Genomic DNA, 7,458 nt, shown 5'->3' with positions numbered 1-7,458 from the left:
AATAGAGAAGAGTAGAAGAATAACACCAAGAATTTTAACATGGAAAAACCCCCTCAATGTGAGAAGGAAACAACCACGGGACCTAGTCCAGAAAATATCTCCACTATAGAAAGTAGGATTACAATATATGATTCTGTCTTACAAAGAGGATAACACTCAATCTCACCCAAAAAGGATGGAAATACAAACTCTCTAGTATCTCACTAGGAATACAAATCTCACACTATGTGGATATAAACTCGTTCACTTTCTCTCTATGTTGTTTTTCTCACTTGCTTGTTGTATCTCTTCCTCACAAGTCCCCTATATATAGTGAAGGGGAGGAAGGCTCCATCATAAAGACATAATGGAGGATTAATTGATGTCATACTTTTCAAGACACTTTGAAATGTGTTACTCCAACTTTCTAAGTTAGACGTCATAATCTCAAGACTCAAGGAGTAATTCCAAGACCTTGGAATAGCCATCATTGAATTATTCAATGGTTCATCTACCAATATTCATTGGTCTTGCTTCCACATCAATTAGGAAGGATTCCCGACAAGAGTAAGGGTGACAAATGGATGAATTTGGATGTTTCGATGGATAGAAAGTTATCCATCGATCCATATAAATCATTTAAACTATATTTTTAAGTTATCAAATTCATTCATATCCAATGAATTCCAATCCATCCAATTCATCCATGACTCCATTTTCATGGATTGAGATAGATGGATATCCAATCCATTTGATTTTTATTATTGGAACTAAAAATCTATTGAAGAAAATTATTATTTTAAAAATTACTATCTCAACTAAATATTTTTGAAATCACCTTGTAGAAAAACACTTCTAAAATCATTTATAAAATACATTTAAAAATTATTTTTAAAAAAAAGTGATTATTTGAAGTTTTATAGAAAAAATATATTTTTTCAATATTCTACGAGCATGCGATATTTAAGGTTTTACGTGTAAAGTTTATAACAAATACTTATATAGTTTAATATCTACACATTGTGAGTGTAAAGATTTATACATAATCACTACATCATCCACCATTTATTTGGATTACTTTTATTTTTTTTGAAGAGTCAATGATGATTAAATATAAATGATGGATGATGCAGTAATAGTGTTAAAACTCATAAATTCTGAGTGCATAAATTTTTTCTCATACTTATATGTTATGTACTTAAGAATAAAATTTCTATATTAACTACGTACACATTTCATATAATTGATATCAAATTAATAAAATATTAAAAGTGATAACGAGAATCATGGATGAATTTGCTTGAATTTCATTTTCTTAAATGTTAAATAAAATTCCAAAGGAAAGAAAATCATTTTTTAGTTTTAGTTTTTTTTTTATGGAATGAATATCCATCCAAATGAATATATCCATGGGTATCCATTGAATGTAATAGATCCATTATCAATATCATCTATCGGATTATATTCATTTAAATTCATTAGCTCTAATAGATAGATTTGGATGAATTTAATTTGGATGGATTGTAGGTTGTGGATAATTTTATCATCTCTAGGTTAGAATCTCTAATAATTGAAGTCTTGGTTTGTCTTGTATGAAACAACTAGCTCTTGAAAACAAATTGAAAGCTATTTGAATTTATTTTGAACATTCATTCTTCTTTTATTTAATAGTACTAAGCTAAATAGAATAAAAGCACATATATTGTACCACCAAATGTGTTACTTATTGTAATTGATAATGAAATACATAATTTTTTTTACTATATACATTGTTTCAAGCAATCATAACAAAAGGGCACATTTAGTGTCACACATTTGAAGTGAAAAATGTGCTCACAAATTGAATAGTTGTTATTAATCATTTTTTATTTATTGCAATCTTTAACATTCATTTTAATTTCATTTTATGATTGTGATTGAAAGCCATTTAGTTTTGTAATTTTCTATAAGTAGAATACTTAGAGGTAGTATTTGAACGTATAGATGTTAGGTGTGTAAACAACACTCATCTATATTTAGCTTGAAAAGACTGGATGTGATTGAAAGCCATTCAGTTTTGTATTTTTCTAAAAGCAGAATACTCAGAGCAGTGTTTGAACCTATAGATGTTAGGTGTGTAAACAACACTCATCTATATTTAGCCCGAAAAGATTGGATGTCTAAACAATACTTATTCTATAATCTCAAATTGATTATAGTGGGAAACTTGATGATGACAAGAAACTCGACATAGCTTATGAGATTGGGTAATTTGATGGGGACTTTTAAGATTCTTTAATGTACATGAAAATGGGGAAAATAAGAAATTTCTAAGGTATAATTTACTGTTTTGGAAGAATTTTATGGCAAACATGTCATTATAAAAATATATGGATCTAAAAAAACTCATAGTTTTTACAGAATGCCCTCCCTTTTAGAAACGACAATTAGACTAAAATTTCAACAACAAAAAACCCTTGTTCTTTCTAGGAAATGCCTTTAAATGCAAAATCACTAAAATACCCTAATTTAAAATTTACCAAAATAATATTTGTATGCAAAATTACTAGGACACACATAGGTGGGTAAAATCACTTTATTAGCCTTCTAAAATATAGGAAATTACTAAATTGCTCATGGTTGGGCAAAATCACTTTATTGTCCTTATAAAATATTGGAAATTACTATAATGGCACCAGTTGGGCTAAAAACTACTACTTTTATAAACCCTTAAAAATTACTAAAATACTCTTATTTGGGTAAAAAAATCTTTATTACTAAAATACTCTTATTACTAAATGAATGAAACGCCCTTGTTTCGGCAACAACTTTATAAAATGATCAAAACTCGCCAGTTGTGTAAAAACTATATATTTGTTATACACTCATGCAAATTACTAAAATACCCTTGGTTGAACAATTTTTTTTTATCTTTTTAACTTATTGAAATACCTTTGTTCTTTTTGTGTTAAATATAAAAGCGTGCTATACAAATTAGGTGTTCACAATAATGAATATTTAATTTCAAATGAATGAACGAGTAGACATGTTACAAAATACAAAATAATACAATTGAAATTATTGGACATAACTCTCACATTGACACATAATTCTCACATGTGACTTGATTTTATTTGTTCCTATAATTGGACACTACAATTAGTTAAGACAAGTTTAGTCATTAAATGACTTTACATCAAAACATTTATACCTTAGAGTATAGATATTTTCCTTCTTTTAACTTAATAAATATTCCTTAGTTTAAAGTGTATAAAGATTGGTTGTGTTTCTGATCTGCTTCTTTACATTAAAACATATTTCTCATAATAGCTTGTATAAGTTATGGTGTTTATCTGTTCAGCCTATAAGAGAAAAGGTTAGGTCGATGGTGGACAAAAAGTGAGAAAGCGATAATATATAAAAAATAGTGTTAAGTAAGTTGATTATTCAAAATGAAGTTAAAAAGTTAAAATGAATGTGGAAAATATAAAGTTAGGTCGATGGTTGGGTATAATATATAAAATTAAGGAATTTTCCTACTTTAAGGTTAAAATGAATTTTTGGTCTTTAGCCCCCTTGCTTTTTATGTGCTATTTTCATCCTCTAAATTACATAAATGTGGAAATAGTCATCCCATTAACTTTTCATTCAAACCCTAATGACGTTTTTTTAAATGACACTATTGTCCAATGTGGTAATACAAATGTCATTTCTAAAGGAAACCCAAAACTATAAAATGTTCTTTTGGTCTCTCATCTTTTTTTTTTGATACAGAAATGACCCTCATCTTTTTCAACTTCAAACTTACATAAAATAAAAATGACACTCTCTCAATATATTTAATATAAATAATTACAATTTAATATCTTAAGTTCATCTAGAGTTGAATGTAAAATATGTAATAGATGTCTTTGGTATAAAAATTAGGCTAGATAGTCTAACTGGTCTTGCAAGCGGTTCTTATTTATTGACCATGTTACTTAAGGTTCCAACTAAGAATGTCTTTAAGTGTCAGATTATTTCAGATTAGTTAAGTTCACATCCGGTCAAGTGTATCTTGTCAGTTTCAGATTGGTTAAGCTCAAATCCAACCAACATTACCTCGGGTTACTTAAGGTTCTGACTAAGAATGTCTGTAAGTGCCAGATTATTTTAGATTATTCAAGAATATCCTCAATTATTATTATAATTCCGTTCCAATCAAGATCATCTTCAATATTAAGGGTTTATATTCGATCAATATTATCTCCGAAACTTATCAGGACCTAGTTTCAGATTATTTATTAGTTTCTTATGTGCGATAAGAACAGGAAAATGAGTAGGCATACGGAAAATAAATTCATTGGAATACAAATAAATTACATTTGTCCTACTCTATTACATGGCACTTAGGCTTCCCCCCATGCCCGGGATTGGCATCTTGACGACAGTGCCATCCTCCTCTACCAGCAAATGCCCCTTTTGGACATTGGCGTTGATGCGCGTCCAAGACCAGTCCTCATCTGGATGCACCAAGGCGACCTGGGCAAAAACATTGTCCCTGGTGAGATAGGTAGCATCCGCTGTGAGGCCGAAGATGGTGTCTCGCTCGACCACCAACTCGTCCCTCTCTCTTCTTAGAGCGACCACTTCCTCATTAAGCCGAGCAATTTCGACTTGACCTTAGTTGCAGGAATCTTGAGCAGCCTGCTCCTTCTCTTCCAATAACTTGAACTTATCGTTGAGTTGAAGGATTTCACCTTTGGCCTCCTCGAAGCGGGTTGTCATGCCAACCAAATCCTCCTGAGAGCCGACCAACTCTCGTTGGGTGGCTAAGACTGCTTGGTGGGCTTCTTCATGGAGGAGGGACATACCAAATAGCTCCTAGCTAGCCGCCATCACTTGGGCCTCCAGCCCCTTCACCCTGCCTCCTAAGCTTCCTTCAGCTTCTAGAGGTCGGCAGAATGACGCTCTTAGAGAGACTCTAGGGCCTCCCCTCCCACCCAAGCGAACAACACCCCTTCACCTTCCAAGTACTTGGCGATGGACGTCGCCATGGTGGAGGATGCCCAAACCTACCTCATCATGTCATGAAGAGGAATCGCATCTAGTACCTCTTTCACCTCGGCGGACACCAAGTTCAGATCGACCGCTTGAGGGATGACATACCCCGAGATAGGCTAGCCACGAGAACTTGGGACTTTCCCCTTTCTAGAAGCATGTGGGAGAGCAAGGAGGGATGAGAGGGGACCTCCTGCACATGTAAGTGAAGGGGTCTTCATGGTGTCGGTCTGACCGACCGTAGAGTTGACAGGAGCCATCTAGACCAACTACCTTTGGTCGGTTGGAAGAGGAGTAGGAGGAGGAAGATTCGATCCTCGATGAGTTGAAGGAGGAGGAGGAGTAGTTCCTTCCGACTGACCAGAGGAAAGGGTTAGTGAACTTTGTCGAGCACGTTTGCTTTGACCCAAACCCCCGTTGGATTATCTTGCCCATCAACCGGCTTTTTTCCAGGCGACCACCCATAATAGTTGCACAAAAAAAATATTAGCTACATGTTAAACAAACCAACCACTGGTGCACAACAACACAATACCTACCGACTTTGCACTCAAAAGGTTGGTCACCCTCAGCCAAGGTGGAGTAGAACAACACAATAGTGTTGTCAATCCACGACAACATCACATTGGCCGCCTCTAGCTCCCGACCAACAAGACTTTCGAAGTCATAGCTGAATTTCTTGGTGGATTTTTTATGAAGGTCCCCGTTCCATGAGAACCAAAAGACGTGCTCCCCTCGGGGGTCATACGCCCATTGATGACCCAACCCTCATATTTCAACCCGATAGAAGCCCCCTTCCAATTCATTATGGATGAGTCGAAGTGGTGGAACAAGGCATGCTTGTTCTTTGATTGGAGGAAAATCCACCCTCGACGGCCAATCTTCTCTTCGTCCGTATTGGTGCTATGGGTCACCTAGAATATCCAGAAAAATGCCAAACGATGCATAGGAACTTCATGACCTTTTAGAAGAGGTCGAGCACTCGGATAAACCCCCAAGCGTTTGGATGCAGCTGGGAAGGGGAGACGTGGAGGTGGTTCAACACAGTCATATATCAGCCGACCAAGGGAAGTTGCAGCCTGATCTTCCAAGTGTAGTACTCGTACATATAAAAATTGTACTTATACCCCTATCAGCTGAGTGGTCTTGGCAGACCCGTTCTTCTAGGGTTGGGGCGTACAATATGGTGTTGTTTGACGGACGCTTAAAGACCGCAAACTTGGGTTTCTTCCCCTCGGGAAAATAGCTAGGTGTGCCCAACACTTCTCAGTCAACCCACCAATACCGAGAGTCGGACTCGTCTAGACCCTTTGGGATTGTGAAGCGTTCCACTCTTGCAAGGTACGCCCTCGTTATCGTTAACCTGTCACTAGAAGAAGCATCAGACTCCAAACTGGATTCCATATCCAAGACGACACACCACTTCTCGAGAAAAGTTGCTCAGTCCATCACCGTTACCCACCTTCTGGCCACTATCCTCCTCCAATTAGCCAACAAGGCTTAGAGTGTTAAATCGTTTGAACTTCTCCTAGCAAACTGTCCCCTCCCACGAGCAGAGGCGGATCCCACTCGCTAACCACGTCGGGATGACCGAGTAGTGAAGTTGGGTGGAGGTTTGGGTAAGATCACCACCTACTTAGTATTAGACTCTAGATTGGCACAAAATGTCATAATTTTATAGGAAGAGACGAAGTTGGTCGGCATGAGAGCGTTTCCGGCAAAAGAGAGTTTCATAAAGCAAAGTAAAGAAATTCCCCTTATTTATAGGAAGAGATGGGCCAGTGGCCCCCTCGCGACCCAAGTCAAAACGCATTCTGCCCATCCGAAAAACACTTGAGTACAATCCCACGGAGACCCAAAAACCAAGGTAAAAGGCGACGAAAAATGAAACACAAGCCACACTCAAGTACCCCCGCCATAAACAGTTTAATGACCAAGATGACGTCGACCAACCACGTGTCAATCGACTTAGGGCCTAATGATAATCTAGAGTCTACTAGCATGCCTGACTACCGAGCATCCTACTAGATTAGGGGCAACTATTCCACCCCGGTCATCCGGGTGATCCCATTTGCCTAGGTGGTTCTCTCTCCCAACCGACCAAGGCATAGGCATGACCAGTCGAGGGACTGAAACATGCTCATCACTGTTGATCGAGCGTACTAGGTTGGGGTTGGGACCATTCCCGCTTGACATGCCGCCAACCGTACACTGCACACCACTTGCAAATCTCACCTACCTCATGCATACGCGACAAAGATAGACCTAGAATATGACTATGAGACATGTCACATGCTATAAGTCAACTATGCATAGAGTATAAACCTTCCAAATTCACTTGACACAGGAAAAGCAATCCTTGGCAGACCAGAATGGTCGACCATACCAACAGTACCCACCAGAACCATGTCATCTATCTCAACATTATAAATAGGGGTTTCCCCAACAGGAAGTATCACT

This window comes from Lupinus angustifolius, chromosome LG11 (genome assembly GCF_001865875.1).
Source record: "Lupinus angustifolius cultivar Tanjil chromosome LG11, LupAngTanjil_v1.0, whole genome shotgun sequence".
NCBI lineage: Eukaryota > Viridiplantae > Streptophyta > Magnoliopsida > Fabales > Fabaceae > Lupinus > Lupinus angustifolius.
The sequence above is the reverse complement of the archived record's forward strand: the minus strand, read 5'-3'. Positions refer to the sequence as shown.